This window comes from Mya arenaria, chromosome 7, assembly GCF_026914265.1.
Source record: "Mya arenaria isolate MELC-2E11 chromosome 7, ASM2691426v1".
Taxonomy (NCBI): Eukaryota; Metazoa; Mollusca; class Bivalvia; order Myida; family Myidae; genus Mya; species Mya arenaria.
In genome coordinates, this window is record NC_069128.1 from 54,175,849 (window position 1) to 54,188,745 (window position 12,897).

General features: G+C 37.6%; 1 protein-coding gene across 1 annotated transcript in view; it reads right to left on the reverse strand.

Moving 5' to 3' along the window:
• The window catches only part of LOC128240680 (uncharacterized), a 45,303-nt gene that overhangs the window by 21,818 nt on the left and 10,588 nt on the right, over positions 1–12,897 (reverse strand). The gene's annotated exons all lie outside the window — the stretch shown is intronic.

The window sequence follows — 12,897 nt, forward strand, 5'->3', positions numbered from 1 at the left end:
GCCTGAATACAACCTACATGTTCAGCCAATAAGATTGTAAATAGGCACTGGCACCCGATTTTCAAACTCAATCATTTTTTTTTAAAAATAAAAAAAATGATTGAGTTTGAAAATCCGGTTTAGTATATTATACAGTACAAAGTGAATATAATTCAATATATTTTCACATATTCGGTATTATAATTTTTAGTAAGGAATTATAAGATTTTTTTTTATTTAAAAAAAGAAGAATTGAGTTTGAAAATCCGGTGCCAGTGTAAATAGGCAACCATTAAGATGTAGACTTCATCATTAAGAATTTGAACTTCGCGCGTATTTAATTTAATGTCCCCTACTGCAATTTATCCGATACACATTCCCTGCATCCGAGTTTGCGTTGAGAATGTATCAGCCAATGACGTTGTAGTCTTAGTCCATTAGATATCATGAAGTGAATTCTGATTGGTTAAGACGGACTCGTTCGCTGTGCTCACTCCGCACATTCTTAAGTATTGAGAATACACTTCATGTTATCTAACTATTACTTAACACATATACGTGACTGTGAATAAATGCAACCATAACATTTAATTCTAAAGAGGAACTAATTAACTAATAAACCAACCCTCACAAAATTACCTGACCCCAGGGCCCACTAGGTCCACTGTCTTGTTCTGGTAGCAAACAAACGCTTCTGACCGTTTCCGAACCTAAAGTTTGTAATTTATTTGTTTCTTCTTTACGATTATTCATATTTTTACTCTAATTTTAAAGCTTTAAATTGCATTTTCAAAGATTAACCATTTTACAACTTTTTTTTTGTCTTGGAAAGAACAACTATTTTGCGTAAATATCTGCAAACCAATGATATAAGATTGCTGACAAAGGATCAGATCGCACATTTCAATTTTTTTGCTCGAAAATTAATGTTTTATGGCTAAAACAGTTTATAACGGTTAAGAAAAATGCATAAAACATCAATTTTTGAACTTTTGATCTTTTTTTCGTCAGCAGTCTTATGTAACTGGTTTCGATGGATTTTCGCAAAATATTGGCTCGTTCCAAGACAAAAAAATGTTCTCAAAATGTTCAATCTGTGAGAGTGCAGCTTTAACTAATAAACCAACCCTCACAATATAGCCCGACCCCTGTGACCCACTAGGTCCCCTGTCTTGTACTGGTATCGAACAAATGATTCTGACCTTTTCCGAACCTAAAGTTTGCATTTAATTTGGTTGTTTTTCTTTAATACGATAACGCATATGTTTAACTTTAATTTTAAAGCTTAATTGGTTTGCATCACAGACAAAAGTATCCATCATTTTCCGAGTTTCTTTCATGCACCCATCGTCGGCAACCACGGTACTTTTTCCGTTACACTTCATACTAGCGAAGTGTGTATTGGGGGTATCCAACGATGACATACACCATGATCTTATTTGAAGTAAATTTATTAATCATGTTCGGGTCATCCAGACACTATGAAATTGTTGCATTTTTAACATTAAGAGATATCAGACATCACTGCACCTGCTCATCAGTAAAATAGCTTTGTTTAGACACTTTTTGATAACAAATGATATCAGCAAGTTTTATACTAATATAATTTATTATACCAAATTAATCAAATCGGTCAAACAATTATTTTTGACCTTGACCCCGAATAATCAAAACTTAGGATGTATATGGACAGTTTACAATGTCAGAAATATATACACTTTAACTACGCTGCACATACATCGCGTAGAAATTTCAATTTAGCTGTTAAACATAATGACTTAAAGGCCCGGTCATACCCAAGAACTTTGCTGGAGCGTTCCTGGAGCGGTGAAAAAAAATCATCACCGCTCGTTACCGTTCACCAGAAGTTGGCCCCCGTTAAGGCAACGCCGTATACGCTCGGCCACCGCTTATGGTCCTTTCTACCGCTCCGAAAGTTTTGAGCTGCACAAAATATTGCGAGCGGTGAGGAGCGGGCAATTTTCCGCTCCGGCAAAGTTCACTACCGTTCAAACAACGCCCAGTCAAAGTTTGGCACCGCTAGACGCAAGTTCGTGGACGCTTGGGTCCGCTAGGCCAACGCAGAAATCTTGAACGGTGGACCACCGCTGCTTCACCAGCTTTGCCCGGGCGGTGATTAAACGTTGCACAAACTTTGGTGGAGCGGTTGTAAGCGTTTCACGAGCGGACACGGGATTGCTGGAACGGTGTCGGGCGTTGAAGCAGCGATCCATTGCGGTGATGAACTTTGGTTTGGCGTTGGTATGGAGGTGTCGGAGCGGGACCAGAATAAACCAACGCTCGATACCGCTCGCTACCGTTAAGCCAACGCTATAGCAACGCCGGCTTCAGCGGTGCACCGCTAAGGCAACGCCCTTGTTTTCGATTTTTTTCCCATTTTGTGCGCGGTGACGAGCGTTGTCGAAATTCGGTCCCCTCTCCCTACCGTTCAAGGAACGCTCCAACAAAGTTCGGGCGGTGTAACCGGGCCTTAACTTTATGGAATCTTAATTATGCTGGCAAAAATACACTTCACTTTCAATTAATTAAAACTTAGATCTACAAACACGAGCTAAAACACTACATTTAATTACTAATATGATTTAAATCTTTACGAACTACTTCTACTGACGTACTGGCATACATCCGAGGTCGTTTACGATAAAATGGCCGATGAGTTCCGAATGATAATGAGAGAAGCTTGGTAATCTTAATTCAAAACAAAACACCGTTTAGATGCAAACTGCAAGAGCCAAGCAAGACTATGAACTTGATAAAGAGACGTTTAAACACCACAAGCAGACCACTAATGATTGGGCCTAAAAAAATTGTTTGGTTAGGGTTACATCCTTTTAAAGAATAGGTAGGGTAGGTAGGCTTTTTTTATTAGGCTTTATATAAGAATGTCATTTTCATCATTGGATAATGGTGTTAAAGTTATCTTCTGTATAAGCATTTAATGTTTTCAACTACAAAGTGAAAAGCAATTTAAAAAAAAATATTTTTTTTTAGTTTTTCATTTTTTCAAACTGACTATAAAAACGGTAGGGTCGGCGCCTAATCCGTAGGTAGGGTAGGGAAACCCGAACAAAATGTATTTCTTTTTAAGCCTTACTCGAAATTTTGGCTGTTCCTTATTTTTCGAAATTCTACTTTAATAATTATAATAGTAATGTCAATAATTAATAAAGAATCTGATATAGTTTGATAACTCGTTAATTATATTAACTACATTGTTTGTCAGTATATATACATTTTCATATGCCTTTTATTTCATATTTGTAATATTTGTTCATGTACGTTTGTGTCTTGGCCATATCGATATTTATGCCATATGTAAATGGCCAAAGGCAAGATGCCGATTTGCCAATAAAAGCCCGTAATGATTCAAATTACCTTACACCGATGGGATAGCCGCCTTGGAACGATCAGGAAAACTCGAGAGAAAGAGAGAGAGAGGGGGGGAGGGGAGAGAGAGAGAGAGAGAGAGAGAGAGAGAGAGAGAGAGAGAGAGAGAGAGAGAGAGAGAGAGAGAGGGGGGGAGGGTAGAGAGAGAGAGAGAGAGAGGGGGGAAGGGAGAGAGAGAGAGAGAGAGAGAGGGGGGGGGGGGGGGGGTAGAGAGAGACAGAGAGAGTGAGAGAGAGAGGGGGAGGGTAGAGAGAGACAGAGAGACAGAGAGAGGGGGGGGTAGAGAGAGAAAGAGAGAGTGAGAGAGAGGAGGAGGGTAGAGAGAGACACAGAGAGAGAGAGAGGGGGAGGGTAGAGAGAGACAGAGAGAGGGGGGGTAGAGAGAGACAGAAAGAGATAGAGAGGGGGAGGGTAGAGAGAGAGAGAGAGAGAGAGAGAGAGAGAGAGAGAGAGAGAGAGAGAGGGAGAGAGAGGGGGAGAGAGAGAGAGACAGAGAGACAGTGAGAGAGAGAGAGAGAGAGTTGGAGAGACGTTGCTTTTATATTTTCAAACCAGGTAGGCGTATCAGGCCATACTTCCACAATTCCCAACGTATATCATGATGGGTTTTAAATCATCATTCGAAGTAAGTTTCCTTCCGACGTAACATTAGTAAAGTTATTTATCACATAGTATACACACAATGCTTAGATGTGAACAAAAACTCACATATTAATAAAAACTTAACATTTTTTTCAAGAAGATTTTATAAATACTTAAAACCACTGTATTTGTTTGGTGTTCTATTGATTTCGTTGTTAGGAAAAGTATCGTGGAAATAACTTGTTAAACGGACTGTGTCATCGTTGGCGTCGTATCGTTCTGACCTTTTTTGTATTGATTATTACCTGTAAAAAGAAGGAGTTTAATTCTACTGGCAAAGCATATTTCTAGATTGTGTTCATGTATGTAATTAGCATTTTTTATTACCAAGCTTATTAGTCAAAATTATTTGTTCTTTGTTGCTTATTAAGGAGTTATATCAAAATTGCCGACTAAATTCAAATTGATTTCAAACAATAACATTTTGCATTTTTGAGCAAGTTCAGGTAGCTTGGTCTAGAAATATAAGCAGTGCATGTACATGAATTGTTGAACAGATTACGATTTCTCAATACTTTTTCTTAGTACTTGTAAGGCCACTACTTTTATATAAATTGGTTTACAAAACCGGCGGGTATAATTTTCCGAAAAGTACAAAAAAAAATGAATTTCACTATTTTTTCAAAATTATTTTCCCGACCGTATTGATTTTGGTGCAAAACGAAAGAAAAACGCACAGATAAGAGTACGAATGCTGTAGATCTCGACTGGTGTGTTGTTCCGTGGCCGTATTTGCCAATTTATAGTGATAGCATGTACGTGAGCCAGTCAACTGTTATGGCAGCGCCGATGGCAATGGCGGAATTGACGATAGCAGTCATTCTTTGTATGAAATAATTAATTAAAATATGCAGGAGTTGTTAAAATAACAATAGCACTAAACATTGGCAAATTTAACAGCCGACACAAACAATAACTGTCACGTGATTGTTGTTATTCCCCGCCAATTTAGGTCATGAAAATATTGTTGTTTATAGATAAAAAATAAAATTGTCAGCGGCTGCCACCGAATTAGTGGACACAAATATCTGAAAATTATGTGTGAGAAAAACATTTTATAACATTTTATGGTTAAATATCAAATAACAGTGCACTAAGTGTGAGTGGTGAAATCGAAAGTAAAATTTCTAAGTTGACACCGTTGACCTAGTTTCACAAGTTCGGTCGATGGTGTTTATGGATTTGAAATCACAAAATGGTTTGGCAATACTTGTTGTTGAGTCAATGTAAAGCTTGTGTTTATTCTAGATTACATGTTTATTCATGTTTGGGTTAATAGTAGAGTAAAAACAATGAAAGAGTTGAACACATGTCTCAATGACATTTTAATACTAATGCCAGGAGTTGTGTGCAAAACATTTAGATAAAATAACACGGAAAACTATTTTGAATAAGTCCATTTCAATTTGTAATGAACTTGATATTTCACTATAAATGAGATGTGTTGTTGTAACCAAGGAATACTCTTTAAAATGAAAAATAAACAAGCATGAAGTATAGATGCCCTGTGAACTCGTGTATACACAAAATGGCGGAGTTGGAAGAAGATGAAAATATCCGATACATAAAAATTATGGATTTCTCTGTTACTATCATTGGTACATAAAGTTAAGTCACATGCTAGATTTATTATTTTGTTATGTGATTTTTATGTACCGATGTGGTAATTTGCTGCAAGATTTGAATTTGAAATGGATTTGGTGAACATCCCATGGTAAATATCCCGGTCCGAAAATATCCGAACTTAGCATGGATCGAGTTACACACAACTAGGACCCACCATGGTAAAGGTTATTAAAACTCAAATCTAGGTCTAGTTTGGTTTTTAGTTTTTCAGGAATTGCTTTCACAAAGTTAAAGCTCAAATGTCTTCATAAAATGTTACTTCCTTATTTACAAAATTGGTAATTATTTCACTTTATTGGCATTTTCCAATATTGAAATAACTGAAACAATGTTTAGAATATAGTATGTATTGTTTTAATACAGTGCATTTTTTTTGTATTTTAATGCGTAAAATTGCCTTCTCTTTTTTCAATTTAATATTGTCCAGTTTAGTGTTCTGCATTCACTTTTGCTTTAACATACCATTGAAGCTTAACAAATGTCTTGCTGAGTGATATTCAATGTATCTTTGATAAAATGTGTAGTTTATACATGTAAACATGTTTTATAGTCAATTTCATTGATGTTTTATATGCACAGTATGTAAGATTTAAACTGTGTGTTTAATTAGAACTTTGAAACTTTGAGTGTATTAAACCATGCATTACTAGCAGTTTAAAAATTTAAAATATCATGTAAATGATATAAATTTTCAATGTTTTTATGTTGTTCTCTGATTTTTACCATTTAAGATTATGTTTTGTGACTTTTTTCCTTTTTTTTTTTCGACCGCCCGGTGGACATTTTTCCCAAAAATTCTTGTAAACCAAAAAATAAAAAAGGAGTGGCCTAATTCATCTTTATTATATTTATGTGAAATATGCTTGTTTAACACAAATCAATTGCTTTTTTTCTTAATTTCAGAAGTATAATTAAATGCATATTATTATAAATATTTCGCAAACTAAGTATTGCTGTTATATAATAAATCTTAAACATAAATTTATGATATATATGACCCTATGGAAGGGAATATCCGCCAGGACATGCATGCTGCTAAATGACAATTGCATATTGCCTTGTGTTATTTGATGTATGTGAATCACATATTCTTGCGTGTAAATGGCAAATGCATCCATTCATGTTAATGCGAACAAGTTCTTATTGCTTTGTACGTTTTACTTTGTGAAATTGATTAAATCGTTCCTCCATTATTTAATACTGACACATGCATGTTAACATTTAGTTGTTGCCCATTGTTGTTGTTTTGTATATAGGTCCCTGTTGTAGGTTTCATTCATAAATCTGTCAAATGGATTCTTACTTTTGCTATCTTCACATGCGTAGCTGTGCTCTTTGATATGCTGGATGTTAATATACGTATATATATCAAGTAATAGTAGTTTAGGCATTAAATGATTGAAAGTTATGCAAGGCGAAAACAATACTAAGTAAGCACTAAGCAACATGAAGTTAATCAAATGAGCCTTTACCATTTGTAATATGTGTATGTGTATTTCTTTTGACCTTGCGGTCAAGGATAACCCGTGAAAGTGCAAGCACTTGTTTCCAACGGGGTCCTTTGTTTTTGCTGAAGGGACAGCACGCTGTAGAGACAGTGGTGGGATACAAGGAAGTCCGGGTGCGATACCCTAGCTCTTTTTCGAAGAGACTCCTTGGTTCTTTTACGTGCTCGGTGTAAAGCACCGATACACGGGGTACAACTTTCCTGGGTTGAACCAGTACTGAGTACACCACTTTTCCAAGCACTACCCTTTAAATGCCAAGCGCCAGGCAAGGGAGCTACTTGTACCAATTTTTAACGTCTTTTGGTATGACGCGGCAAGGGATCGAACCCACGACCTCCCGCTCCGTAGGCGGACGCTTTACCACTAGGCCACGGAGACGGTATAATATGTAATTCATATAACGCTGGGAACCAGAATTTCCGGCAGTTTCCGTAAAATCGATGAACCATGCACGGTGTCTTAGAAAACAAATGCCAGACGGATTCGACCACAACCAAACAACAAACCGAAAACACCAAACCGAAAACAATCAAGAATCAGTATTTAGGTAAGCTCATTTGGAAAAATCCATGCAATTTAATTGTGCCAATAATGTTAAAACCTAGTCAGGAAGAGAAATATGTTCAGTATCAATAACACTATCATAAAACACTGTGAACATTTCGGAATAGGACCCCAATTCGGACAGTTGAGAGTTTTCGTAAATAACTAGAGACAGTGTGGATTTAAGTAAACGACAGTGTGTATTTTGGCAGATGCTTGTTTACATAATTACGTCAAAGATTTCTGTGTACTACACATGTGATGAGGGTAGAAAATACAGGAGTTGGAAATTCAAGACATTGTTCTGTTTGTGACTGAGTACAAAGAATTTTGGAAAAACGGTATCACATATTTTCGTAATTAAATTTGTTATTAATGCACCAGTCAATTGAAACAACGACCCCCCCCCCCCCCCCAGGTCCGGGGATAGCCAGGGAAAAGTGCCGTGTTTTTACTTTCCAGGTGCCCCCGCAGGGCCGGGTGACCGCGGTGGTTTTGTCATAGCGTCAAATTTAGCGGAGATTGGGCCTTATATAGAGTCTCTGGGGTGCGGGGGCATTTGTCCGGGGTTTAACCATCAGTTTGTCCCTGCAGGGCGGGGATTTTACCCGAGGTTTCACTTTGCTGGACCGAAAGTCAAACTCCCAGCTATTCCCCGGACCTGGGGGGGGGGGGGGGGGGGCGTGGTTACAATTGACTGGTGTATAATATTACCAAATTAAGCCATTGATGCAAATAATCTGTTCAGTAGAGCATAGCCATACATGATACACTGACAGGTTATGCACCAGTCAATTGCATGTAACCACGGCCCCCAGGTCCGGGGTATACCGGGGATAACCGGGGAAATGGGCCTTGTTTTTACCTTTCGGTTGGCCCCACAGTGCCGGGTGAATGCGGGAGATTTGTCTTCGCTTTAAATATAACCGGGAATGGGCCTTACCTAGGGTCCCTGGGATGCTGGGGCATTTGTCAGGGAATTTACCATCTGTTCGTACCCGCAGGGCAGGGATTTTAGCCGGGGTTAACTGGACCGAAAGTCAAAGTCCCCGCTATTCCCCGGACCGGGGGGGGGGTTACAATTGACTGGTGCATAATATTATTTTATTTTATAATAATTTTTATTATTCAGTCAGTAACAAGAATAACAACAAGCAATTGGATATTCTATGTTTTGCAAGAAATTTTCTTTCAAAAAACTGAGAAAACTAAATTGTTACATGATATGAAGTAAACCGTAACATGTCTTATAAACCTCTTTTAAACCATTAACATGAGAAGTTGAGAACCAATCCTTTAGTAGTTAAATTACAAAGAAAATTTGAAATAAGGTCTGTAGTGACTTACTGCCTTGTTTAGAATCTGACTAAATAAATTAGCATATATAGTAACACCTCTACATTTCAACATTAACTAGAATTAACCAGAAAAAGAAAATAAGTCAGTAGCGACTACGTCCCTTGTTTCCATAATCGATTGTTCTAATTTCACTATCGATTGTTGCCGACGTAGGTCTTTCTGATCAATTGTCGATTATAATCAATCATCGACACAACACTAATCTCTATACTGGTGATCATAGCTGGGGGGCACGTTCTAAAGCACTGTAGATGACATATGACCATTTTTACTGATGTCCATAGTTGACATACACATTTTAAGGTGCTGCTGTTAGACAACTGACCGTCTATTTCTATACTGGTGACCATTGCTAGGGGATATGTTTTAAAGTGACCTGCTCATGATTTGTTAAATGCACTTTTTTTTTAATTAATTCCGAAATAAAGAGTGGCAAATCATAAGGAGTGTTAAAACAAAATTACCAAAAGCTGGAACCTTCAGCAAATGTTGATACATGTATTTGCTCAAATATCATTTTGATGAACACAATATCAAACGCATTAGTCATGTTATCACATGATATTATGAATGTTTCCTTAACAGGTCAACATATCCACCATTTTTGTTAAAGTCCTGGTGGTTTTGTGGATTAGCCGGCTGTTTTCTACTGTTTTCTTGGTTTTACCAGCGTGGTTTCGAACCCCACTAAAACCGGAATACTGTTTTAAGCACTGTATTTTTTTCTGCAATTTTTATATCATAAAATAATGATAAAATACGTGTTTTCAGATGCAATACCGGGAAAACTAATTTTTGGTCCAAAAACATAAGCGATTCACTTTAAAGGACTGCATCTAGAAAACTTGGTATATGTCTTCATATGAATAGTTATAGTGATGACACCTGATGTGAAGTTCTAAATCTTAAACAATGCAGTTTATCAACTGAATACCTGAAATCATTGACCTAAGATTGGATTCAAAAGTTATGTTAAGTTTGATTCAGTTGAAAAAACTATGAAATTAAAATAATGTTGCTTGATTTTGAAGTCTACAGATAATACACAGGATTTATGTAAGAAATATGGTTAGAATCAGTAAAGACTTGAAAGAAAGTCTTAACTGGTTGTGTAAAGAAACAGATAACTTTGAATTAAGTGAAAAAACATAAAAATGGAATTACATGTAGAGAAAACGTCAGAAAACCATTGGATTAAGAAAGAGATCTACAAGAATAGGTTGGATTATGTGAAGAAAACTACTAGATCAACAATTGGATTAACCTGAGATATTACAAGAAACTATATGATGAAAGTCTTTTTACGGTGCTTTAAAAAAAAATGTTCATCGGAAATGGGCCAAAATTCAAGAGAATATTGAAATTAAATGAAGAAACTACTAGATAAACAGAATTGGATTCACCTGAGGAATTACAAGAAACTATATGATGAAGGTCTTTTTTACTGTGCTTTGAAAAAAGTTCATCTGAAATGGGCCAGAGTTGAAGAGAAGATTGAAATAATATGAAAGAATTGTGTGGATTTTTGATGACATGATTGAGTCTGTGACAAAAAACACTTCCATTGTAGGTAGTTTTCCATGCTTGGTGAAATTAAGAAATAGTTTTTCATACAAGTATGGTTACTTATCTGCATGGAAATATCAACATAAAGTGGAACTAATGTGAATTTTGTCACAAATTATTTCTTCTGAAAGTACACCGTAACTATTACACACTTCTGTTTGCAAATCACGTTAGATCAAGGATCTGAAGCATTAATTGATCTTGGCGTTTGTTCAGGCTTAAACTACCAAGTGAATTTCCTTTAAAGTCTAACAGCTATGGCTTATCATTCAACTTCATACATCGAAAAAACACTAACTTTTGCTAACACCATCAGCAATTTGACCTGTTGTTTAACTAATCACAGAACTTTCCCTTGAAAAAGCGGGCTCCTTACCACACAAACCATTCATGTACAGTTTACATTGATCTCCCCTCGACCAGCCTATTGGATCGTAGTCTTAAAGTATGCTTGCACAACTGCATCGTTACAAAAGGATATCTTTGAAGAGGTGATAATGACTACCTGGGGTATCTTTGAGAGGTGAACATGACTACCTGGGGTATCTATGAAGAGGTGAACATGACTACCTGGGGTATCTATGAAGAGGTGACCATGACTACCTGGGGTATCTATGAAGAGGTGAACATGACTACCTGGGGTATCTATGAAGAGGTGACCATGACTACCTGGGGTATCTATGAAGAGGTGAACATGACTACCTGGGGTATCTATGAAGAGGTGACCATGACTACCTGGGGTATCTATGAAGAGGTGACCATGACTACCTGGGGTATCTTTGAGAGGTGACCATGACTACCTGGGATATCTATGAAGAGGTGATAATGACTACCTGGGATATCTATGAAGAGGTGAACATGACTACCTGGGGTATCTATGAAGAGGTGACCATGACTACCTGGGGTATCTATGAAGAGGTGAACATGACTACCTGGGGTATCTATGAAGAGTTGATCATGACTACCTGGGGTATCTATGAAGAGGTGATGACTACCTGGGGTATCTATAAAGAGTTGATCATGACTACCTGGGATATCTATGAAGAGTTGATCATGACTACCTGGGGTATCTATAAAGAGTTGATCATGGCTACCTGGGGTATCTATGAAGAGGTGATGACTACCTGGGGTATCTATAAAGAGTTGATCATGACTACCTGGGATATCTATGAAGAGGTGACCATGACTACCTGGGGTATCTATAAAGAGTTGATCATGACTACCTGGGATATCTATGAAGAGGTGAACATGACTACCTGGGGTATCTATAAAGAGTTGATCATGACTACCTGGGGTATCTATAAAGAGTTGATCATGACTACCTGGGGTATCTATAAAGAGTTGATCATGACTACCTGGGGTATCTATGAAGAGGTGATAATGACTACCTGGGGTATCTATAAAGAGTTGATCATGACTACCTGGGGTATCTATGAAGAGGTGAACATGACTACCTGGGGTATCTATGAAGAGGTGACCATGACTACCTGGGGTATCTATGAAGAGGTGACCATGACTACCTGGGGTATCTATGAAGAGGTGAACATGACTACCTGGGGTATCTATAAAGAGTTGATCATGACTACCTGGGGTATCTATGAAGAGTTGATCATGACTACCTGGGGTATCTATAAAGAGTTGATCATGACTACCTGGGGTATCTATAAAGAGTTGATCATGACTACCTGGGGTATCTATGAAGAGGTGAACATGACTACCTGGGGTATCTATGAAGAGGTGATCATGACTACCTGGGGTATCTATGAAGAGGTGAACATGACTACCTGGGGTATCTATGAAGAGGTGACCATGACTACCTGGGGTATCTATGAAGAGGTGAACATGACTACCTGGGGTATCTATGAAGAGGTGACCATGACTACCTGGGGTATCTATGAAGAGCTGATCATGACTACCTGGGGTATCTATGAAGAGGTGATCATGACTATCTGGGGTTTCTATGAAAATGTAATCATGACTACCTGGGGTATCTATAGAGATGATCGTGACTACCTGAGGTATCTTTGAAGAGTTGATCATGACTACCTGGGATATCTTTGAAGATTATAGGGTGTACATGTAGTGTGATGGTCCTGAACAACTGTGTAACAGGTATTGGAGTTTTAAGTGAAAATGCCAACTTGCCCCAAACCTTGAACTGGACACCAACAGCCTCCTTATTCTTCAAATGGTCAAGCTTGTCAACATGGTAAAAATTTTACATGTTCACTAAAAAACACGTTTTTTGGGGAAATTAAGAAAACAA